We start from the raw sequence: 27,130 nt of genomic DNA, 5'->3' as shown, positions 1-27,130 counted from the left end.
TGTAACTGATTTTAAATGTAAATTAATTTTAGTATAGGTATATGTATATACAATGTATTTAAATATAAGATACACGAATATATAAAAAGAAAACACTTCCATTTTTGGCTATAACACAGTAAACAGACTAAATTTGTTTTCCTACCATATACAACTAGAAAACTGAAAAAAATATGTAAGATACCAACTGGACCACAGGCAGTACAGGACGGTGATCTTTGAGAGAAGAGAAACAAATGAAGTGAGTCCTATAATCACCTGGGCTTTCTACTGAGAGGCAATTTCTGGACCACAAATCAGGTAAGGGGATCGACATAACAACACAGAGACAAGTGAAGAATAAAACATCAAAAAATTTGGTAACACCCCCAAAATTACAACTGAAGCAGAGAGGAAAAAAGCATGAGGGGAAAAAGAGATTGGCATCTTAATGACCTATTGGACAATGTCCAACCTAGGAAATGTATAATTGGAGTCCCAAAGAAGGAGGAGAAAAAATACATGAAAACACAAAACTAAAAATGTTTCAAATCTGTAAACTATAGACCCACAAATTTAAGAAGCTTAACAATTTCTAGGCAGAAAGAAGCACAACACCACATCAAGGCACATCACAGTTACACTGCTGAAGACAAGAAACAGAGAAAATCTGTAGAACTGTCAGAGAAACAAAGACACATTACATAAAGAGAAAGATCACTATTTCTCATCAGCAAGAATACAAACCAGAAGACAATAGGATAGCATCTTTAAGATGATAAACAAAGAGGCCAGGTGCAGTGTCTCAGTGTCTCATGCCTGTAATCTCAACGGTTTGGGAGGCCGAGGCGGGGCAGATCCCCTGAGGTCAGGAGTTCCAGAGCAGCCTGGCCAACATGGTGAAAACCCATCTCTACTAAAAATACAAAAATTAGCTGGGCGTGGTGGCAGGTGCCTGTAATCCCATAATCCTAGCTACTCGGGAGGCTGAGGCAGGAGAATCGCTTGAACCTGGGAGGCAGAGGTTGCAGTGAACCAAGATCACGCCATTGCATTCCATCCTGGGCGATGAGAGCGAGACCTTGTCTCAAAAAAAAAGAAAAAAATTATAAACAAGAAAGCCATCCATTGAGAGATACACAAAATTAAAGTCAAAATAAAGACATTTTCAGATAAAATAAAGCTGAGATAATTTTTCACAAACAAACCTTCTCTGTAAGAAATTGTTAAAGGAAGTTCTTCAGGCTGAAGGAATATTATATTACATGAAAACTCTGATCTAAAAAAGGGATAAAGGCGGGCATGGTGGCTCACGCCTGCAATGCCAGCACTTTAGGAGGCCGACGCAGAAGGACCATCTGAGCTCAGGAGTTTGAGACCAGTCTGGGCAACACAGTGAGACCCTGTTGCTACTAAAAATAAAAATAAAAAAAACATTAACCAGGCATGGTGATGCATGCATGCCTCTAGTCCCAGTTACTCGGGAGGCTGAAGGGGGAGGGTCTCTTGAGCCCAGGAGTTTGAGGCTACAGTGAGCTATGATTGCACCACTATACTCCAGCTTGGGAAACAAAGCAACACTCTGTCTCAATAAATAAATAAATAAATAAATAAATAAATAAGGGATGAATATTGTGAGAAATGGTGACTAGGTAAATATAAAAGACATTTGATTTCTTGTTTTTAAGTTTCTTTAAAAGATAATTTCCTATTTTAAGGAAAAATAATAACAGTGCTTTAAGGTGATTATAACACAAATACAAGTAAATATACATGACAACAAAAGCACAAATAATAAAAGGAGAAAATAGAAGTAAAATGTTGTAAGATTCTTCCATTATAAAGTGGTATGATATAATCTGAAGACAGACTGTAAAAAGTTAAACATATTATAAACTTCAGAGAAACCATTAAAAAATACAAGAAACAGTATATACCTAATAAGCTAGTAAAGGAGATAAAATATTATAAAAATACTCAAAAAAAAAAAAAGGAAATGAGGAACACAAGAACTTAGAGAAGACAAAAAATATGACAGACATAAAACCAACTATTGATAATTAAGTATAAGTGGTCTAAATATTATAATTAAAAGGCAGAGATTATAAGATTGGATAAAACAGCAAGATTCAACTCTACGCTGTTCATAAGAAATACACTTTAGGCTGGGCGCGGTGACTCATGCCTGTAAATTCCAGCACTTTGGGAGGCTGAGGTGGGAGGATTGCTTGAGACTAGGGGTTTAAGATCAGCTTGGGCAACAAAGTGAGACCCCGTCTTAAAAAAATAAAAAAACGGAAACACTTTAAACATAAAAATACAGATAAGATACACCATGCAAATATTAATCATTAGAAAGCTGGAATGGCTATATCAGAAAAAGCAGACTTCAGGACAAGAAATTTGACCAGAGATAAAGACAAGTATTTCATAAATAAGGGTCAATTTATATATAAAAAATCCTATATACACATATATATAAAACAAACCCCCAAACTGACAAAACTAAATAGAATAAATGTACTCATGTTTGGAACTTTTAACAGTCACCTTTCAATAATTCAAAGACTAAGTAGACAGAAAATCATTAACTATACAAAACACTTAAACAACAGCATAAAAACCAAACTGAACTAACTGACATTTACGGAAAGTTTTACTTAAATAACAGAATACACATTTCAAATGCATGCGTACTATGGGTGCAGCACAGCAACATGGCACAAGTATACATATGTAACAAACCTGCACGTTATGCACATGTACCCTAGAACTTAAAGTATAATAATAATAATAATAATAATAAAAGAATTTACTTCAAACACTGAAAAGTAATAAATTAAAATAAATAAATTAAAAACAAACAAACAAACAAACAAAACAAATGCATGCGTACTAGTCCCCAAGAAAGATGTGTCAGACCATAAAATAAATCACAGTAAATTTAAAGGGCTAAAATCATACAAGTATGTTTTCTGAAGAAACAGAACTAAAGTAGAAAACAATAACAAAAAGAAATCTGGAAAAATCCACAAGTATTTGCAAATTTAAAAATATACTCTCAAATAACCCAGGGATGGAAATGAGAAACCACTTTGAACTAAAAGATAATAAAAATGCAACACATCAAAATTTGTGTAATGCACCTAAAACAGTGCCTAGAAAATTATAGCTTCCAGTACTTATTAGTAAAGCAGGAAGGTTGAACATTAATGATATAGTAACTTGTACCTTAAGAAGCTAGGAAAAGAGCAAGTTACACATGACATAAGTACAAGAATGACAGTCATGAAGAGCAGAAATCAAAATAAAACCAGACAAAGATAAAAAAAAGTATTAAAATGGAAAGCTAATTCATTGAAAAATATCAGTAAAATTGATAAGCCTTAACAAAAAGAAAATGTAAGTTAACAATATCAGTAATAAATTAGGGGATATCACTAGATAGTCTACAAATATTAAAAGAATAATCAGAAAATAAACATTATGAACAATTGTATGTCAATAAAACTGACAGGTAATGAAATGAACAAATTCTATGAGAGATACAAATTCCCAATTATGACAGAGAAAAAAAAAGTTGTTAAAACTGAAGACTAAAGAACATTTCCAAACTCAGCTTGCAAATCAAACAAAACCAGAGGAAGACATTATAAAAACAAATAAAATTACCAACTACTTTTATAAGCAGATGTAAAAAACCTTAACAAAATACAAGTAAAGATAATTCAGTCATATACAAAAAGAATAATGCATCACGTCTAAATGGAATTCATCCAGATATTAAAATTGGTTTTCAACATTAAAAAAAATATATATAATTCACTATGTAAAGAGAATAGAAGAGGCCAGGTAGGGTGGCTCATGCCTGTGATAGCACTCTGGGAAGCTGAGGCAGTTGGATTGCTTGAGTCCAGGAGTGTGAGACCAGCCTGGGCAATATGGCAAAACTCTCTCTATCAAAAACAAAAAATTAGCCGGGTGTGGTGGCGTGCACCTGTAGTCCTAGCTACCCAGCAGGCTGAGGTGGGAGAATCACCTGAGCCTGGGAAGTGAAGGCTGTAGTGAGCTGTGACTGCATCACTATACTCTCACCTGGGTGACAGGAATGAGACCCTGCCTCAAAAAACAACAACAACAACAACAACAACAACAAAACAACAAAAAAAAAAAAAAAAAAAAAAAAAAGAAAAAAAGAAAGAAAAATAATGTAATCACAACACAGAAAATGCACTTGATAACATTCATCATCCCTTCAGCAAACTAAGAACAGAAAGGAACTTCTTCAAGGTGATGAGGAACACCTATGAAAAACTTCCAACTAACATCATAATTAGTGGTGAAATACTGAACTCTTTCTCTCTCAGATTGGGAACAAGGTGAACATGCTTTCTCTCACCATTTCTATTCAACACTGTATTAGAGGTACAACCCAGTGTGACAGTAAAGAAAAGGAAAAAGCATATAGATCTGAAAAAAGAAAATTGTCTTTATTTGCAAGAGATAATGGCCTATGCGGAAAATCCTAATGTATCTTAAAAATAAGCTACCAGAATAAATAAATTGTCTTCAGCAGGATTGTCAGACATAAAGTTAATTATACCAAAATCAGTTTACTTCCATAAACTAACAATAGATAAGCAAATAGGATTTAAAAAATACCATTTATAGTACCATAAAAGGCATGAATCATTTAGAGACAAATCATATACACATACACATACACGCACATATACACACAGCCTACACACTAAAAATTACCAAATAATGCTGGGAGATATTAAAGAATACCTAAATAAATTGACAATTATACCATGTTCATAGACCAGAGACTCAATATTGTTACAATGCCAATTCTTCTTACATTATCTATAGGCTCAGTGCAATTCCAATTAAAATCATACAAACTTTTCTAGTAGAAACTGGCAAAGTGATTTAAAAATTTAAATGAAAAAGCAAAGACATTATAATAAAATAATTTTGGAAAAAAAATTAAACTGGGGACTTACACAACATGATTTGAAGCACTACTATTAATAAAAGCATTACGAATCAATACAGTGTGGTGTTATTAGGCTAGACATATAAATCAAAGGAACAGAAAAGAAATTCCAGAAACAGATTCATCCATAATCAACTGAATTTCAAAACAACTTGGCAAGTGAAAAAAAAAAAATAGAGTAATTTTTACAAATGCTGTTGAAGCAACTGCAGGTATGTGAAACAACCATATGTATGCTAAATCAACTGTATATATGGAAAAAATGAACTTCAATCCTTCTATCATACCATTCCAAAAATTAATTCTAAATAGATCTAAGACATAAATGTAAAAGCTGAAACAATAAAACTTCAAGAAAAAAAATCAGAGAAAATGTTTGCGTTGGCAATTATTCCTTAGGATGCAAAAAATATGTATCATAAAAGAAAAAATACCCTGATAAATTGGACTTCATCAAAAAATTTAAAATACCATACACACTTACTAGAACAACTAAATCTTTTTCTTAAAGTGACAATATCAAGTTCTGGCAAAAATATGTAACAAATGGAATGATTTTAGGATGCTGGCAGGAGTGTAAAATATAGTCATGCACTGCATAATGACATTTTGGTCAACGATGGGTCACATATATGATGGTGGTCCAATAAGATTACTGTATTATACTTCCTAATCATTAATTTAGATTGTACTCCTTCTGCTTATTAACAAAAAAAGTTACTGTAAAATAGGCTGAGGCAGGTCCTTCAGGAGATATTCCAGAAGAAGGCATTGTTACCACAGGAGATGACAGCTCTATGTGTGTTATTGTCCCTGAAGACATTCCAATGGGACAAGATGCATAAGACAATGATGCTGATGACCTTAACAAAAAAATGTTTAAAAAGTAAAAATAAATAAATACATTTAAAAATGGAAGAAAGCTTACAGAATAAGGAAAAATCTGTACAGCTGTACAATGTGTTTGTGTTTTAAGCTAAAAGTTATTACAAAAGAGTCAAAAAGTGAAAAAAGTTAAAATTATAAAGTAAAAAGTTACAATAAGCTATGGTTAATTTAGTACTGAAGAAAGAAAAAATTTTAAAATAAATTAGTGTAGCTTAAGTATACAGTGTGGATAAAGTCTACAGTAATGTACAGTAATGAACAATAATGTCTGGGCCTTCACATTCACTCACCGCTCACTCCCTGACTCACCCAGAGCAGCTTCTACTCCGCCAAGCTCCATTTATGGTAATGCCCTAGGCAGGGGTACCATATTTTACCTTTTATATTGTATTTTTACTGTAGCTTTTCTGTGTTTAGATACACAAACCCCACTGTGTTACCACTGCCTACACTATTCAGTGTAGTAACATGCTGTACAAATTTGTAGCCTAGGAGCAACAGGCTATACCACATAGCTAAGGTATGTAGTAGGCTATACCATCCAGGTGTGGGTAAGTACGCTCTATAATGTCTGTGCAATGATGAAATCAAATCGCCTAATGGCATTTCTCAAAATGTATCCCCACTGTTAAGTGACAAATGAATGTAATACAACAACTTTGGAAAAAGGTTTGACAGTTTCTTATAAGGTTAAACTCACACCTAGTATACAATCTCCTAATTTCACTCCTAGGTATTTATCCAAAAGAAATGATGGTATACAGCCACATAAACATTTATGAATGTTTACAGCAGCTTTATTAAAAATAGTTCAAAACTGGAAACAAGTGCAATATTAACGATTGCTGAATAGACAGAAAATTTGTTGCATAGCTATAAAATGGATTACCAATAAGAAGGAACTACAGATACAGGCAATAACACAAACATTTCAAAATATCATGCTAAATAAAAGGAGCCAGGCACAAACAATTACATACTGTATTATTCCTGTTATATGAAATTCTAGAATAAGCAAAACTTAACTTATGATGACATAAAGTGGATCATCAGTAGCTTGTAGTAGAGAAGGGGAGGGGACTGATTACAAAGTGACATAAGAAAACTTTTTGGGTAATGAAAATGTTGTTACATCTGAATTAAGGTAGTAGTTATACTGATGTATATATTTGTAAAAATTCACTGAATACTCTTAAAATGTATGTAGTTTATATTTATGTAAATTATATCTCAATAATATCAATTTTAAAAAGCTGGGAACAAACACACAAGAACAAATACGTATTTTATAAGTTAACTTTAAATCCAATATTGGTCTTTAACAATTAAAAGTCATTATCCATGATTTAAATATTTTCTGATTTCCCAACATAATATATAAACCCCTTACCACTACCATATTTAGGAGATCTCTGTAACCATTAAGTATAATACCAAAGCCATTTCAGCTATGAAGCTAAATATTTTTCCCCAGAATAAAGCACTGAATTATCAAACAGAAAGGTAAAGATTTTTGTCATTCCTCTCTCCCCGTTCAATATAAAGATGGTTTTATACATAAGCCTTGTTATTTACTACGATAAACATTTCCACCTTACATTTCTCTTCCTTTTATCAACCAGAAGAGATAACTATTAAACAAAATCAGAATATAATCCTTCTTTAAAATTTCTTTCTCCAAATGTTAAGCATTACGTTAAATTAATGACTTCCCTCAGAATGAGAATAAATATCTTTATATAAAAAATAAACTGAAAAGATTTTATGCTAATAAATTTTAACATTTAAGCCAAGTGGAAAAATTTCTACAAAAACCTACCCAACTAATCAAGAAGAAATGGAAAGCAAGAATCATCCTACCGGCATTAAATTCATAATCAACAGTCAAAAATATTTCTACCTCAGGCTTACATGTCTTCATCTACAAGTTCAGCCAAATATTCAAGAAAGAAGTAATTCCATATTACACACATCTTTCCACATCAAAGGAGGAAAGAACTCCTTAATTTGCTTTATGAAGTTAATATAACCATGAAATCAAAACCTGACATGGACAATGCAAAAAAGGGAAAGATTACAGGCCAATGTTATTCATAAAGACAAATGAAAAAATCCTAAACAAAATAGTCGCAAGTTGATTTTAACAATATATAAGGAGAATAAATCTTGACCAAGTTGGGCTTATTCCAGCGAATGTAAGGTTGGTTTAATATTAGGTTAAAAAAAAAAAAACAATTAATTTCACCTACTAGATCAATATTTGAAAGAAAAATATTACATCATGTTAAATAGGTACAAAAACCAGTAATATACTTTAGCATTCATTTATGGTAAGAACTCTCAGCACACTGAGAACTGAGGGAAACTTCTTTGTAAGGGTATGTATCTACAAAACTCTTAACAGCAGACATACTTAATGATAACATATTTAAAAGCTTTCCCTTTGGTGAGAAACGAGTCAAGGATGCCAGATACCCATTACTTTACATTAGATATTCTGGCCATCAAAATAAGGCAAATGAATAAAAGATATAAACGTATAAGTACTGGAAAAGCAGACATTAAACTTAATTTGTGGATGAATTAATTGTGTGCATAAAAAATCCAAGGAATGTAGAAACGAATAATTAAAATTAATATGAGAGTTTAGCAAGATGGTTGGATTAAAAATGGTGAATAAATAACGGATTCCTGAAGGACTACCTAGACACCTTTCTCTTACTTAGAAAAATACTTTTATTGGTTAACTTGAATAGGTAATATACAGATGTGGTAAAAATTCAAACAGTACAAAACAGTAGGGGAAAACTGAGTGTCTCTCATCTCCCTAGGGAGTCAACTACTATCAGGTGTGAAATCTTTCTAGGTAAATTACCATCATTAATGTAAACCTGAATTGTGTAATAGATCAAATACATCTTCAGGGCTTTCCCAAAATGTACAGAGTCAAAAGTTTTCTATTTGGTGGTTATATCCTCCCTTTATCTTGTTTTGTGTTTCAGGTTTAACAAACAACCCTACTTCCAACTTGAGACTGCATTCTGTTTTAAGTGGCAAGCCAAATTTGATACTCAATTCTACGCCTCTTCATCACCTAAGAGAAGTCTGTAGGCTTCTCTTACAGAAAAAACAATTTTACAGAGGTTTCTATATTCATGGACATGCCAGTAACTGGTTTTCAGGAGGAAATGGACCAGAATTATATAAGACAATCTGTATTCCAAAAATCAAATGAACATGCGGACGAAACATAAATGCTACATAGATAGCTAGACAGAGTGGCAGAGTAGATTAAACATCTTTGGAGAAAGATTTCAATTCAAAGCTCTAACGCTTCTAAACTTGTCATTACGGGCACGTTACTTGACCTGTCTGAATCTCAGTCTCCTTAATTATAAAACAATGCTAATAAAACTGAGCTAACAGAACCGTTGTTACGATCAAACAGACATATACATAAGGGCCTGGCATAAAGTATGCATCTTATAAGTGATATTTAAGTGAGGGAAAATTGCTTCTGGCTTAGTTGTTCAAGGCAGGCAAGCAAAGGAGCCCAAAATGAACAAAGGAGCAAGAAGCAAAACAGAAGACTATTATGGAGGCTAAAAGAAGAGTTTAAGAAAGAGAAGCAAGCCAAAATTGTCAAAAATCATGAGAAAATGAAAAGACTGTTTAGTAATAATATGCTATTGGATTTGGACATTACATGGTACTGGTAACATCAAAAGCAACTCCACCAAATGGTCAAGTTTGCATTATAAAGGGCCTTTACAAGTCCTTGGCTAACACAGCCTTTAGAAACTGGCTTTGATAGAAGCTTCTCCACAAAGCTACTCCTGATGTTAACGGTAACAGTGTGATGGGTAATTTTAGGTTTCAGCTTGACTGGATAAAGGGATACTTAGAGAGCTGGCAGAGCACTACTTCTGGGTAAGTCTGAGAGGGTGTTTCCAGAAGAGACTGGTGTGTGAGTTGGCTGACAGAGTGGGGAAGTTCAGCCCTCAATGTGGATAGGCACCATCCAATCAGCTGTGGGCCTGGATAGGACAAAAAGGGAGCAGAAAGGTGAATTTGCTCTCTCTCCTGGAGCTGGGACACTCTTCTCCTGGCCTCGGCCATCAGAAGTCCAGATTCTCTGGCTTTTGGACTCTGGGACTTGCTTCAAGGGGCCCTCAAATTCTCAAGTCTTTAGCCTTAGATTCTGCCATGCTACTGGCCTCCCTGGCATATCATGGGACTTCTCACCCTCCATAATCATGTGAGCTAATATCCCAAATAAAAACCCTCTCATAGATCTAACTATACATGTACTATTACTTCTGTCCCTTTGGAGAACCCTGACAAAGACATAAAGAAATGCTCCGATTGATTCACAGAGAGAGTAACTTTCAATCATCACAGTCGTTTCATTATACAATAGAGACTTTGGCATGAAGTTCATTAATTTCATGCCATCTTATTAATCCATCATTATCCGTCCATTAGGGTAGATATCACATGCCAGATAATTTGCTGGGTCCTGGAGTTTCATGATGTCTGATCTTGAGACCATAGGCCAACAGGGGAAATGGACTTTTAACAGAAAGAAATAGGCTGGGTGTGGTGGCTCATGCCTGTAATCCCAGCACTTTGGGAGGCTGAGGCGGGAAGATTACGCGAGACTGGGAGGTCAAGGTTGCACTGGGCCTCGATTGGGCCACTGCATTCCAGCCTGCGTAACAGAGTGAGACCCTGTCTCCAAAAAAAAAAAAAAAAAAAAAAAAAAAAAAAAAAAAAAAAAAAAATTATAGAGCTCAAAGGGGCAACTGAGGAAGTAAGAGAGTGATCCTTTACCTGGAAAAGATAAGAAACGCTTCATAGATTAGGTCACAAATGGAACAAAGGAAGAATAAAACTTGAAATTTCACAGGAGAAAAGATGGATATGTTAGGCAAAGGGACATGGTCATACACATGGAATAAATTTGAAAAAAATGGTTTTGGAATGCCGACAAATTGTGTGGAGAAAGCAGCTTGTGTATTAGTTAATGAGATGAAAATATGAGGCAGGGTAAGCATGTAAACTGTAGCACATAAGATTCATTTATCTGTGAATTTTACTTATGGATAACAGAAGTCAGCGACTGTCTTTAAGAAAAAAACAGATAGGAGTAGTTTTTCTTTGGTGTTGTAGATCAGAATATGCCATCCCAAAATATGTTACTCTGGTGGAAAGATTATTTTGAGTTCAAGGCAACTGAGGAGAGCTTTCTGCTCTCCTCCTATCTGCCTGAAAACAGATAATAAATTCCTCTTGTGAAAGAGAGGAATTCCCCGTACCCCAGTTACTTCCCATACCAGGAAAGGGATAACAACCTTATTATTATTACCAAGGATGAGATGGTACTGAGAAAGAATCTGCACAAACAAATCTTACTAACTAGCCCTTATCTACCATTAGTTTCTAATATATTAATATTTGCCTTCCTATTGTTCATCATTCCTAGAAGCTCAAAGTCCCTTTCCTTTGTCTTGTTGCTTCCCTTTAAATTTGTCTTCTTGTCTAAATGGTATAAAACCCTCCAAACCAAGCCTTTTCATTGGGGGTTTTCTTTCTATGACACATCCCTCACTATTCCAACCCACCCCTGGTGGCTGATTCATGCAAAACTTTGAATATTAAATAAATTTGTATGCCTTTTTTCCTGTTAATCCATCAGTTGTCAGTTTATCTCACAGACCCAGCCAGAGAACCTAAGAAGGTAGAAAAGAACTTTGCTTCCCACCGGTGTTCTATTCCCTCAGCCATCTCTCACCGCACCTCCCCTTCCCTGGGCACCTAGAGTCATCTCCTGTAATCCTATCTCTTAACAAAACTCTTCAATTCACATGTATTAAGTTAAATAAGTGAATTCTTGGAAAAGCAGGAAAAAAATTAAGTTGTGTACTAGAAGGTAGAAGTTAATGATTATATCCTCAAACTAGTTCAAAACTTATTGTTTGAAGTGAATATAATGAAACATCGTCAAATAAACTTTTTTTTTAAAATGTGTGAGCGCAACCGTAACATCTTAAAAAACATGAATGTTACATGTAGGTGTTGTCTGTTATTCTTATTCCCTAGAAGGAAACTGAACACAGAAAAAAAAAACCCTCAATAATTAAATTATTTAATAACCTACCCGAGTAGACTCTATTTTTAATCTCTCATTACAATGCACTCTACCCACTGCTATAATACTCTCATGGGATTATCTTCACAGTGGGCTTTAGGCATCTAATGCCTACAGAAGAAGGTCCAAACTCTTTTTTTTTTTCCCCCTCAGTATGGCATTCAAGACTATTACATCTGGTACACTCTCTGGCCTCATCTCTCAATAAAGTCCCTACTCCACCATCCTACTTAGACACTTTATTAGAAGTTTCTTAAACATCGATTGCACTTTCCCTCATCTGCACCTTTGTTCACACTGTTCTCCAGCTTTCTGCAGTATAGCAGAAAGGGTGTAGGTTTTAGAGCCAGGCCAATCTGGGTTCTAATTTCAACTGCATCCCTTATTTAGCTGTGTAATCTTGGGCAAATCTGAGCCTCAATTTCACTTTTAAAGGAACTCAAGCAAATATGACTTAAAAGATTGATGATGATGATTTTAAATTAAGATAGCACTTAGTATACTGCCTGGATGGAACTTAATAGATATGTTTGTTTATGGTCTTTTGTCCAGGCACCTTCCTTTCCCTTTGTCTTGAGACTTCTGAAACCCTTTATATCTTTATGAAGCCCAGCTCAAAAGCCCCTATCTTCATAAAGTATTCCATCATTCTCCAAGTTAGAAATAGTCTCCTCCCTCCAGGGTCAATAATTTCAGGGGTAATGATCTTATAAAGATTTCTTTCATTCGGGTTCATACTATAGTTATTTATGAATATTTATATTTACTAGGTTGTAAATCACTTAAATGCAGAGAATATATTCTCATATTGCACAATATTTGATGAACTAAAAACAAGTACAGTTGTCCAGTTATGTGGATTAGTATATAAAATGTTAAAGATGACAGCAACATTTACTGATCAATCATTTATCTTGTGCCAACTATTTTCTTAGTACTTTCCATTATTTTCTAATTTTATTTCAGAATATTACATGCAAGATACTGCTATCCTAATATCACAGAAGAGGAAACTGAAGCATGGAAAGGTTAAATCACTTCCCCAAAGTCTTACAGCTAATACTTAATGATGACAGGAGGCAAACCTGGCTATTTGGCTCTAGCACTCTCAATGAGAACATTACCCCAAGACAGAAGGTAATAAATGGCACACATCCCACCCCTCTACCCTTAGATGTTTAAAAGCACAACCTTGCTAAATAAGGATCTAAAAACAAAACAAAAAACCCAACAAAAATTAGAAATGTTTTCTCCCCTAAAACAACTTCATAACAAAGGAAGGTAAGTTCCTTGAAAATTTTACTGGGGAAAAAAAGCCCAGAAGATGATTTTTAAGTTTAGTTCCCATTTCAAGTGGTAGAACACTATTAGTGACATAGAAAATGTAAAGTACACTGAAATACTATTCACATTTGTCCTCTAAAAGTAAAAACTGCAGCTGAGATGGCTAGCGAAGTTATAAGCAGTTTTGCCTTAAACTATTTGTCCTATAAGTACTGAATTTTCTTCTTAAAGTGTGCCCACTAAGTTTAAATTGTATGTCCATTTAAGTCCTTTAACAAGCATTTGATTAAATGGAAACGGTAGATCACTATGAACAACATACAGTATCTGCAAATACAGCTCCCTGGAGGGCACAGAACAGTGAGAAACATGGCTGAATTTAATATCCTTCCTTAAATAAATATAAAGATGACAATAAAAATTTGAGGTAACTAGGCTTCACACACAAAAAACTCACCATCTGTACTACATGTTAATTCCTTAATATTCTCTCCATAAGAGCCTCTTGTCTTATTTGGACAAAGGCATTCTCTTTATGAACACAAATGTCTTGTTTTCTCATTGCCAGAAAAGAGTGTTAATTTGCACTCATACAAAGATGATTTCATGTCACTGAAAATAAAAGACCATACCTGCCTTAAGCTCTTTTTCACACCAAGATTATAAACATAAAAGAATGGGCTTTTGCTTCATTTTTTCTTTTGTCTCTTCAGGGTGGGCTGTTACTATTTGTACTGCAATTGCATCCTGAAAACTAAAATAGCTTCTCTCCTCATGTAGGAGGTCATGGACTGTGTATATAGTCAAATCTGATTTTCACTCAGGATCCTGCAGCCACAGAACAATTTCAAAAAAATTTGCCCTTCTTTTGATGCATGATCTATAGTTGCCTTATGAACATCCTCTCCCTTGCCCTTGACAAGAAATACAGATATAAGATACAGAGATTTTTAAAATTTTTCTTTGTTTAACACCTTGTGAAGTGATACTATTCAATTGTCCAATTTCATCACTTGTGCTGACATTTTGTTACTTCCTCCTATTCGGTCATTGTTCATTTCCTGACATGCAGAATCATTATTTTATTTAAAGCACTTTCTAGTACATCTTTTAACATTCAAATTTCTTTTGTTTTTGGAGCTCAGAGTTAAATACATTTCGCTTATCTGGGTTTTGTTTTTTTGTTTGTTTGTTTTTGAGATGGAGTCTCGCTCTGTCACCCAGGTTGGAGTGCAGCAGTGCAGTCTCGCCTCACTGTAACCTCCACCTCCCGGGTTCAAGTGATTCTCCTGCTTCAGCCGCCTGAGTAGCTGGCATTACAGACACGTGCCACCACACCCAGCTAATTTTCGTATTTTTAGTAGAGACGGGGTTTCACCACGTTGGTCAGGCTGGTTTCGAACTCCTGACCTCGTGATCCGTCTGCCTCGGCCTCCCAAAGCGTTGGGATTACAGGCGTGAGCCACCACACCTGGCCACTTATCTGGGTTTGATTCATCATGAGAATCCCCCTATTTGACCAGAGTGTTTCTTTACTTTATTCTAGACATAAATCTATGCTGCATTTGGGAACCAAGTGAGAGTCCATACAAAGATATTCAAACATAGGTTCCAATATCATCTTCAAAGGTTTTTAAATACCATTTGTAAGCCTAATAGTTTTTTTGTCCCTGACCTTTCTTTCGGTATGTGGTTTTTCAGAGTTGACTTGGTAAAAATATATATAAATCTGTCTAAGAAAGAATGAACACAAAACTACAATTTATCAATAAAAGGTCTTGCTCTTTAAACTAAAATGTTAGTTAGCCTTCCCTGCATTCTATAAAAAATCCAAGGGGGTTGAGTGAATTAGCTGTCTGAATTGTGTTTGCAAGACGGACGATAAATGAACTCTGTGAATTTGAGATTCTAAGATCTGTGTCTCCTTTTACTATCTTACAAATATATATATATATATATACACACACACACACATATATATATACACACACACACACTTAAAAACCTGTATCATTACCACATATTTATTGAGCACTATAGGTCAGTGACTTAGTTAAGAATTTTATGTGGATTACTTCACTTAATCTGCATAGCAACCCAATGAGGAAGATATTATTTTTATCATCAATTTACAAAGTCTTAGACTTAATAATTTTTCCAAATTCACATACATAGCTAAGAAATAGCAAAGCCAGGAATCAACTTGTGAAAACTGAGAAATATACCAATGCTGCTCTGAGTCATATTGACCCAGTAAGCTTATCCCATGCCTGGGCTTCATCCTGAATTTACCAAAGCAAAATGGAAGGAAGGAGAAAGGTGTCTTGGGTGGCCATTGACTATGTACAAGAGAGCCTCAGCTCTCATGCATTATAAATATACATTACATTTCAAATCTCATAAGCCTAGGTTCTTAAAAGCCCTGTTAAATGGAAAATTTGGTCTTTTATATATCTCCCTATATGGATTTCAAGTGATATCACCAGAGGAAAAGGCTTGGCCACAGAACCAAAGTGGTAAAGAGTGTTCCACAGTCAATATACATGGCATTGACAGGCCAAATTCCCACTATCCTTCCAGTCCCCCACGTCCCATACACAAAATCCCAATTTGAGATCTGGCGAACTATTTCCTCATCACAAGGGAACACTTTCAAAATCAGTGAATCCCAAATCTCTTCTTTCTTCTCCACTAGTATCCTTCCTTAAAAATCTTAAAATTGTTCATTAGAATGAACAAAACAGTGGACTTCTAAAGGATCTAGAAAAGTATGGCTACTCATTTGACAACTGTCTAATGCAAAAACTGTTCAGGGTAAGAAATACGGGATTTCAGAACCATAAACAACGATCCTCATACAATTAGTTATAAATAAACCCAGGCTGGTATTGAACTCCTGACCTCAGGTGATCCACCCGCCTCAGCCTCCCAAAGTGATGGGATTACTAGCATGAGCCACCACACCATTGAAACCCCATCTCTACTAAAAATACAAAAATTAGCCGGGCTTGGTAGCGGTCGCCTGTAATTCTAGCTACTCAGGAGGCTGAGGCAGGATAATTGCTTGAACTGAGGAGGTGGGGGTTGCAATGAGCTGAGATTAAGCCACTGCACTCCAACCTGGGTGACAGAGTGAAACTCAGTCTCAAAAAACCAACCGACCGACCGACCGACCGATCGACCCAGCTGTGGCTGCTGTAAGTTGTAGAAGGCAGGGGAGGTAGGTGGGAGCAACCTCTCCCCACAACTTACAGCAAAACACACACCAGGAAAAAACAAGATTTTAAATTCAGTACTAAGAAGGTTAATACTTAGCAGCCAGCTGTCCTCTTCAAATGGTTATTTCTGAACTTTGGTTACAGCGTTAAAAAATGACATAAACTGGATTTTGCAAAAATCACTTTCTTAATGAGGAAAACTTCACGGAAGCTATCTCTGATTAGCTCCTTCATATCTAAAGTATTGACCTTTACTGGTAACCCTCAATTAGTTAGGCCAATGTGGCCCCTTAGAAAAATAACATTTCTTTTTTCTTTTTCTTGAGGTGAAATCTTGCACCATCACTTAGCCTAGAGTGCAGTGGCACAATCTTGGCTCACTGCAGCCTCCGTCTCCCAGGTTCATGTGATTCTCCCGTCTCAGCCTCTCAAGTAGCTGGGATTACAGACGCCTGTCACCACATCTGGTTAATTTTTGTGTTTTCAGTAGAGACCGGGTTTCACCATGTTGGCGCCAGGCTGGTCTTGAACTCCTGACATTCAGTGATCCATCTGCCTTGACCTCCCAAAGTACTGGGATTACAGGTGTGAGCCACCATGCCCGGCAAGAGAAGAATAGTATTTCCACATGCATTCTACTTCCTGGTTGTAGGTTCCTTAAATAAGCAAATAATACCTATTTTCAAAACTCGTAAGATACCTCAAAAACCAGTTCAGATGGATACACAGGTAACTTTACTTGGTTGCCCATTTACAAAATAATACAGTACTAATAACCAGCAGAGATACTGAATAAAATAGCAAGGAAAGCAAGTAATTAGAATGGCAGTTTTAAAGGTTGTATGGAGGGGAACGATCAGACTTAGCCAGCTGTCCTAAGCCAGACAGAGACCTCCATATGTTTATGTAGGATCGCTGCAATCTGTAGACAACAGGCATTTTTTCATTTGTCCACATGGTTGGTTCCTGCAGCTTCCATTTTTGGTGTGCTTCATTATTAAGATTTTTGTTAACCAGTCTCTTATATTCCAATTACCTAACTGCATCACATTGTCATTTAAATATACTTTAATGCATTCAAGTAAGATAAATACAAAATCGGGATTCAGATAATAGAAAAAGAACCATTAAGAAGGCACACTTAGCATACAAAATCAAAGTGATCTTTATTCAGAGAGAAAAGGCTGTAAAGAACATACACAAGGGAAGAAAGATTTAGATACAAAAGAACACATATATTCATCGTTCCTTTCATTCTCAATGCTTTCCAAAGTCTTCTCGCCAACTGGCCGTAAACAACTTATCCTTGCCATACTGTACTCAAATATTATCTCTAAACACTTTCAACTTGCAGCACATGTTAATAGTTAATATCTCTGGACTCTGGATGATCTTTTGAATAAAGCTCGAGAACAATGTGCTTACAATGACAAGTATGATGGGGAAAAAAATGACTAGATTGCTGATTAATACTGAGAAGAGCTCCTCTGAGCATAGAACTGTGCATATTTAAGTCATTCGCTCTCCAGACTACTCTGGCAAAGCTGATTCTAGAATTCAGTACTATTTGGGGAATACCATGTAACAGAAAAAGTAATACATTCAAGGCATGAAAACCTGGATTAGAAATTTGGTTCTGCTTAATCCTTTTAGACATTCAATTTCTCCAAATATAAAGCAGATAATCTTAGGTAGAATCTTTATGAAGATTCAAGGAAAACACAGTAGAGCACTGTTAGGGATCACAACACACTACCTCCAAGTAGGCACCTTGGTATTTGAAAAAACAGCAGAAGCAGGAAGACCTCCCACACTTCTCCTCTGAAGCAGGTCATAAAAGAATTCTCTGCCCTTCCACTGAAGCAGGTCATAAGATTCTCATTCTAGAGGTGCCTAACCTTACCTGGAGGAAAGGAATGCCCTATCTTTGGAGACAGAGACACAGAGAAGAAGCTGAACAAACAGGTCTTGCAAGTTGCCCCCAGTTTATTACCATTAGAACATATCCCTTTGTCCTCCAATCATAATTCTCCATGACTATTCATTTCTTCATCAAACCTAAGCATAAACATACACAAGTTTGCCCATTCTTTGGATCTTCATTTCTAAAGTCTTCTGTGTCATGTAAAACTTCTATGTCATGTAAAATTTACAGAGGTCTCTGTCATGAATCAAGCAATAGGTGAGAAAAATCTTTTCTCCCTTACAGCATGTAACCAAAGAGTAAATGGCATGTTATAGGCACCAAACAAATAAATGGTAGTTACTTTTACTAAAATACCACATAATCTTAATTTCTTTACAGTTAAAGGGTAGTTATCTCAAGCAATGATAGTACTATTAGTATCTGTACTATCAGTATCACAGTGTACTAGTAGTAATAATACTAGTGTATTATTCTAGTCAGTATATTTATGATCTTATGAAATTGATTAAAGTAAGCTCCCCAGGTTAGGCAGACTTAAATTTTATCCTAACTCAATCTTTAACTCCTCTTTCCTAGAAAACTAAGTAGCTCTTACTCTGGTAGCTGCTGTTGTTTATATTTTTTGCTCTCCAAGTTGAAGCAAGGAATGTACCTGCGGCAACACTAATGATGCACAACAAACAATTCAAGATGAATTTGAACACCAGTTGGTAGACTGCATTCTATAGGGTCATCAATAGCTGTGAGAAACCAGAAACCAAGGAGATAAAATGGTTAAAAGAGGGAAAGAAAAGCAGTGATTGGGCTAACGAATGATGAGAATTTAGTTAAGCAGAAATAAGAGGACAAGGCAATATGAAGAACAAGATGAATATGAGTTTAGAAGCCAGAATGGGAATAGTATGGGACAATGAAGAAACTTTCTTAATGAAGTAGGTGAACTGTGTTAGAAAACAGAAATAAAGTTAGATGGATAGCATTATATTAGATTATTGAAAATCTTGAATGTAATAAATAGTTTAGATACGGTAGTCTAAGTGCAAACACATGAGATCAGGGAATAGAGCGGTTAAGAAGTAGATATAGGAATGACATTTAAAATCATATCTGTGATTATTCTATACTTATTATAAAGGCTAATTTTCTAAATACTAGTAAATTTTGAAATCTGAGCTACCTTTGAGTATTTTTTTTCTATTGTACTTTTTCCTATAATTGGTACTGAATTTTCTTAAGGATCATATTTAACAGTAAGGGTAAATATAATTTTAAAATTAGATAAAGATATCTGAAGTGAAACAGATTAAATAACAAGTTCAGGTAATATTTTTATCAAAATTTCCCCTTATTTTTAGTGTTGGCCAAAATATACCAGATAGAGGTACATGTAAATGCTGAATTTGAAAAAAACTTTTCTGAAAGACCTGGGTCAACTAAAGGTAACAAGCAATGTTTGATTGAATATCTCTGTATAAAGATAAACATTTGATAGTGCACAAAGGCCGATCGAAGGGGACATAAAGCTGTCAGAAGTAAATTGAGAGAAGGGGAAGGGCAAGGAACAGGAATGAGGCAATAAAAAGCAGAAACAAAAACAAAGATAAATATGGAAGATATTTCGAAGAATTACTGCTATTTGATGAATAATTAGATGGAAGATAAAGAGATGCAATAATAATGATTCTGGGGTTTTAGACTTAAATGACTTAGAAAGACTGATAAAGCTGGAAGGAAATAAGGATGTCAATATGTCAAAGTTGGAAAGGTATTTTGTAGTAACTTTTTTTTGTTGTACAGAATATATTCTCCAAAAACTCACTGCCTGACTTAAATTAACCTCATTTGTTATATTTTCAGTCTTAAAGTAAGTCCTTATTTTGGTCATTTGGGTCCTTGAAAACTTAATCAGCTAAAATTTATACATTTAGCAAATTCTTAAGCAAATATACAAGCAGAAAAGAGCTCAAAACTGGTATTTTATAGCACTTTATTATATATAAATCCCAAAGGGAGTTTGTTGAAAATGGAGTTTCCAGGGCCTTCAGGTTGGTGAAAACATTGAGGCACTAGGAGGGCACCCATCTGGGAAGAAAATGCCAAAGTGTTTCCAACAGTCACCAGCACAGACCTATTCTTCCATGTACTCCACCCACCACTCTCCAATACCTTGCCCTATGCATTTCTTCCCATGAGCTATTTCTGAGTTGTATCCATTGTAATAGAGCAGTCAGTGTTTTATGGAATTTGGTTGTAAAAAACATCAGAACATAGTACCTTTCAGGAGATAGATCTTTGGCTCCAGCTGTAATGTTCCAATTAATCATGAGCACTACCAGAATGTTCTAGCCTTTGTTTTTGCTACTGAGGAGACCGATGAGAACCCTGGCCTATTATCTAATGTCTCCCTTGGATTTAGTCTCTACATCTTCCAAAGTGACCAACAGACCATGGAGAGCCTCCTGATGTGGCACTCAGAAGGGTTTGAGACAGTACCGAATCACTCCTATAAAGAAAGAAATAGGTCTGCAACAGTGACTGTTGGAAACACTTTGGCATGTTCTTTCCAGATGGGAACACTATGGCACTTCTAAATTTCCCCAGGTGGCTTCAAGATTGGATGTGACAGAGATGGGATCTTTGCTTCTCCCATGCAATTCTAGGCTACTAAAGGAGAGAATTATGTAACCTATAACAACAACAACAACAACAACAACAACAACCACAACAACAACAACAACACATACAAAAGGTGGTTCTTGGCCCTCACCTTCAGAAAGTCTAAATATAACAAGTACAGGGTTTAGAAATTTAAAATTTCAATTCATATCCCAAGTAACTAATAATTCTAAAGCAGGTGATCAATAGGCTGTACTTTGAAAAATACTAATACGCATGTTGAAACTATCTACAAATATTGAACTCAGAGGGAAAACCAAGATGTATTTTTCTGCTTTTGGTCAGGTGGCTAGTGAGAGGGAAGTGAGGAGGAAAGAATTTACTGAATAATTACTTAACAGATCCCATATGAGGCCCAGAGAGCAGCAATAAAAAAGTACAAGGTTTATTTATTTATTTATTTATTTATTTTGAGACAGAGTCTGGCTCTGCTGCCAGAATGGAGTGCCGTGGTGCATTCTCAGCTCACTGCAACCGCCACCTCCCGGGTTCAAGTGATTCTCCTGCCTCAGCCTCCTGAGTAGCTGGGATTACAGGCGCCCACGGCCACACTCAGCTAATTTTTATATTTTTTAGTAGAGAATGGGTTTCACCATGTTGGCCAGGCTGGTCTCAAATTTCTGACTTCAGGTGATCCGCCCACCCCAGCCTCCCAAAATGCTGAAATTACAGGTGTAAGCCACTGTTCCCAGCCAAAAATGACAAGAATTTCTAACCTCAGGAAGCTTTTTACTTTATTGAGAATGACTGCACATAAGCCTTATTTATTTATTTTTTTGAGACAGAGTTTCGCTCTTGTTGCCGGGCCTGGAGTGCAATGGCACGATCTTGGCTCACCACAACCTCTGCCTCCCAGGTTCAAGTGATTCTTCTGCCTCAGCCTCCAGAGTAGCTGAGATTACAGGCGTGCGCCACCACGCCCGGGTAATTTTGTATTTTTAGTAGAGCCGGGGTTTCTCCATCTTGGTCAGGCTGGTCTCGGACTCCCAAACTCAGGTGATCTGCCCGCCTCAGCCTCCCAAAGTGCTGGGATTACAGGCATGAGACACCACGCCTGGCCAAGCCTTATTTTTTAACACTTTTACAAGTCTAATTTTTAACAAAATGTATTTGGTTAAAAGATACTATAATCAGCACTAGAGTTTGAATTACACAAATGGCTCATGACAGTTTAGTAAAAGAGTTAACTTTGCAAATGGATATATATTGAGAATTTAAAATAAAAGAAGATGAAATGGGAAGTTCAGGACTGGGTTGTTACCTAAACTTCTATAGTTTACATGTACTAATCTTTTCTTTCATCTTTCCATTTTCATATTTTAAACCAGCCCATGAAAATAAAATAGATGAAGTCAGCATAACTTCATAGAATGCAGTTTAGAACTCTCTACCAGCATTTTCAAGTGATATTACATCACTAATTCAAACTGAGGTAAAGAGTAGATTCAACACAGTAAAAATTAATTCGGAAAATGTTGAATTTTACTGCATGCAGAGCTACAAACTGCTAAGTGTTACACGTTTTAAGGTATATACTGTTTACAAGTGATGGAAAGAAGAAATTAGGGCTGTTCTTCTGAGACAACTTTGTAAGATTTAGAGTTTTTGAAATATATAATGGGTTGCCTTGTAAAGCAGGAGCTCCCTACCACCAGAAATGTTCAAGTAAGTTTGAAAAACATCCCCTTTAGAGATGTGATATACATAATTTCTACAATGGCCAAAAGTAAGTCTAGATCAATCTAATGGTATTTATCTACCCAATGAACACTCTAATATTTTTGTGGCTACAAAACTCAGCACTGTGTAAAGTTCCAGTATAATGGAATTACCATATGTAACAAACAGAAGTGCAGGAAAGGGTATTTGGGCACAGTGAGCAGCAAGATCTAAAGCACAAAGATGAAAACAAACAAGCAAACAAAAAACCCAGCATTGGGTGTTCGAGGATCCTATAGGCAGTTCATGTTGCTGGAGTGTAAAATGTGCTTATGCAAGTGGTAAGTGATTGAGTTGGAGAGGGAGGTGGGGGCCTCATGAAAAAGGTTGTTAGATGTCACATAAAGTTTAGATCTTATTCTGCAACCACTGGGGAAACACTAACAGATTTTAAACAGCGAGATAAACGAGTCTAGAACTATTAAGAAGTAATGGCAGGAGATAAACTAAACTAAATGGCAGGAGCTTGAACTAAAGGCAGGTGGTAGAGTCATAGGGTTGGAAATAAGGATGGATTCAAGATATATTAAAGGAAAAACAAGATTAAGTTTGTGCTTAGATACATACCAATCTGGTTTTGCATTTGTAAGATCCAAAGTCTTTAAATTTATGAAATGCCAAAGGATAGGACTGTGCTTAAAATTTTAGAAATTTAATCCAATATTTTCCATGTGATAGTGAAGTCAATGCAATAGACTACATTGTTTGAACTTCTATAGCAACTCCTTTGGTTCATAAGTAGAACTCCAAATTAGCATAACGTGTTCATACATGTGAGTTGCATATATAAAGTCTGATGAATTATTAGGGGAACATTCATTATTTAAAAAAATAATAATTTAAAAATCCTTAATAGTTAAGATCATGTCATATCACAACTTCTGGACAGCCTAAATATTTTCCCTATCCTTTAAAAATTCTTGCTCCTAGCTAAATTTGTAGTAAAATCTTCATTCCAAATAGATGACATCATTGCTACTACAAATTCAGAAACTAAATTATCTTTCATAATTGAGATTACTTTTGTCACTAGACTGAACAATTAAATGTGGTATGGGGGGGCGGGGCAGTCCAGATGGCAATACTGAGAAAGGGGAGTGTAAGAGGAGGCTGGAGAACTAGCAGCATAGGTAACAGGAAAATAAAAGATCTGAAAGAGGCTTTTAATTTTTCTGTTATGTATTATACATATTTTGAAAAAGATAACCATCCTTAAAATATTATAAGAATATTTCTCTTTTTTTTTGAGATGGAGTTTCGCTCTTGTTGCCCAGGCTGCAGTGCAATGGCATGATCTTGGTTCACTGCAACCTCCACCTCCTGGGTTCAAGCAATTCCCCTGCCTCAGCCTCTTGAGTAGCTAGGATTACAGGCATGCACCACCACGCCTGGCTAATTTTGTATTTTTAGTAGTGATGGGGTTTCTCCACATTGGTCAGGCTGGTCTCGAATTCCTGACCTCAGGTGATCCACCCACCTCGGCCTCCCAAAGTGTTGGGATTATAGGTGTGAGCCACCGTGCTCGGCCAAGAATATTTCTCTTAATGCAGTTTAGAAATATGGTGAGCATTCACGAATTTAAATAAGAAGTAAGTCTAAGATAATTAAAGTAATTATTTTTAAATCCTTATATTCTATCTGGTAGAAGTAATATGAGTGTTACAAACCAGAGGGCTGAGTTTCAAGAGACAGAACTAGAAAGAGCAATGCAACAAGAAAAACATCAAGAAAGCTGGACAACTACAAATTAATAACATTTCTTAAACATTTTAGGGAACCAACGTCACAGGCAAAACAACCTGAAAATTGAGAGTCTGGCACCTGTGATCATAGTTCCTGAGCATTTGTGTACCAGGCACAGAAAGGGCTGATAAGCTAGTAGAAAGAATTAGCTAAAAACCATTAATACTAAAGGCTGAATATAGATGGGCTACCATGACTATGAAGCCCTGAGGGCCACAGACATTAAGGGTAGGGAAGTGCACCTTCCTGCAGGCTTTTCATCTATGAACATCAGGGAAGACTGAGGAGAATCCTGAAAAAAGGTTTTTGATATGGTATTGGTTAGGGAAGTTAACAGCAACCATTGCCAAAATGCCACCTAGATATATCTTCCTTACGTGCCCTACAAAACAAAAAGATTAGTCTGTAGGATAAAAGTGGATGGGAAGAGGGGAATGATAGCCTGAGGGCCCTGAAGGACATCTATTGCAGCTGGGAGAGAGAAACAGGAAACAAACAAAAACTGCCCTTCATTTCGAAGAGGGACAGAAACAATGATAAAGTACACACATCCCCAATACCTAGGCTCAATGACTTTTACCGAAGATTAATTGGAACATCAGTGAACACCTTTCCTCCTCTATCCCTCCCATCATATAAACAAGTAGTGAGAGAAAACAGCAGAATATAGCCCATATTGCTACAAGAGACAAATTCTTTCTGGAAAGGAGTACAAAGGAGAAAGACCAAAAACCCAACAAAGAAAACAGTGAGAAAAACTCTCTGGCAAACTGATACTCTAAACAAAACTGAAACTTGAGGTGCACTGAGAGTAACCACGACAGCAAACTTCAAAACAACCTTATCCTGACTAAGTTAATACAACTCCCGCACTGAAGGGTAGGCAGAAAAAAAAATGCACTCAATTTCCAAGTGTAAAAAATATTTACCTCAGTATTTACTGTCCTATATAATATGCCTGGCTTTGAACCAAAAATTACAGGCATTCAGGGAAAAACAGAATCTGAGGAGACAAAGCAATCATTAAACCAAACTTAGTTACAACGCTCAGTTCAAATGTTAAAACTGTATGAAATAAAATAATGATGATTAATATGGTTAAAGGGGTTGATGGAAAAAGTAGAAAATGTTTAAGATCAAACAGGTAATTTCAGTGAAGAGATTAAAGTATAAGAAAGAATCAAAGAGAAATCCTAGAAATAAACAAACATAGTAACAGAAATAAAAAATGCTTTTGATGGTATGATCAGCAGTCTTCAAACAGTTAAGGAAAGAATACGTGGGCTGGGTGTGGTGGCTCAGGCCTGTAATCTCAGCACTTTGGAAGACTGAGGCAGGTGGATCACCTGAGGTCAGGAGTTTGAGACCAGTCTGACCAATATCGTGAAACCCCGTCTCTATTAAAAATACAAAAGTTAGCTGGGTGTGTTGGTGTATGCCTGTAGTCCTCGCTACTCGGGAGGCTGAGACAGGAGAATTGCTTGAACCTGGGAGGTGGAGGTTGCAGTGAGCCAAGATCGTGCCATTGCACTCCAGACTGGGTGACAGAGTGAGTCTCCATCTCAAAAAAAAAAAAAAAAAAAACAACGTGAGACTGAATGTAGAAATGAAATTACCCAAAATAAAATACAAAGAACTAAGGAGTGCAAAAACAAAACAAAATAGGCATCTAAGAGCTATGAAACAGTATCAAACGGGCTAACACACCCATAATAATTAGAATTCCAGGTGAAGAGAAAAGGTAGCAGAAGAAATATTTGAAGAAATAACTGAGAATTTCCCAAAATTAAGAGCAGAGACCAAATCCATATTCAAGAAGTTCAGAGAACACCAAGCAAGATGAAGCAACATCTCAACGTATCATATAGAAACTGCTGAAAAATCAAAGATAAAATCTTTAAGAAAGTAAGAGAGAAAAAAAGGAGACATATTATATACAGAGGAACAAAGATAAGAATTACATCAGACTTCTCTTGAGAAACTATGTCAGCAAGATGACCAATGGTATAATCTGTCAATCCAGAGTTTAACACTTAGCAAAAATATCTTTCAAAAAGGAAGAATAAATTATTTTTCTCAGAAAAACAAAAGCTGAGGGTATTCACTGTCTGCAAATTACTCTACAGAAAATGCTACGGTAAGTTATCAGGAATGTGATGCAGGTCAGCATCTTGGATTTATACAAATAAATGAAGAACATTGAAGATAAAGTAATATTCATTTTTTCTTATTTTTAACTTCTCTAAAAGATAACTATATAATGCAAAAGTAGCAACGTTTTATTGTGTGTTGTAACATATGCAAAAGTAAAATACATAAAAACAATAGCACAAAGCACAGTATGAAGAAATTCAGGTTACACTGTTGTAAGGTTCTTATACAACCCTTGAAGCAGTACAATCTTACTAAAGAAAGATTCAGATTACTTTAAAGGCATATTGTAAGCTCTAGGGTAATCACTGAGAAATTCTGAAGAAAGGTATAAATAATAAGTCATAAGAGGTGACACAAATCACAAAGAACAGTCTACGAAATCTGAAAAA

General features: G+C 35.8%; 1 protein-coding gene and 1 non-coding gene across 14 annotated transcripts in view; both read right to left on the bottom strand.

The window, feature by feature from the left end:
• The window catches only part of COP1 (COP1 E3 ubiquitin ligase), a 259,658-nt gene that overhangs the window by 6,513 nt on the left and 226,015 nt on the right, over positions 1 to 27,130 (bottom strand). The gene's annotated exons all lie outside the window — the stretch shown is intronic.
• LOC126945425 (small Cajal body-specific RNA 3) lies at positions 17,360 to 17,502 on the bottom strand. Its single transcript, XR_007722444.1, has one exon. It is a non-coding gene; the product is annotated as a small Cajal body-specific RNA 3 (non-coding RNA).

Source organism: Macaca thibetana, chromosome 1, assembly GCF_024542745.1.
Source record: "Macaca thibetana thibetana isolate TM-01 chromosome 1, ASM2454274v1, whole genome shotgun sequence".
NCBI lineage: Eukaryota > Metazoa > Chordata > Mammalia > Primates > Cercopithecidae > Macaca > Macaca thibetana.
The sequence above is the reverse complement of the archived record's forward strand: the minus strand, read 5'-3'. Positions and strand labels throughout refer to the sequence as shown.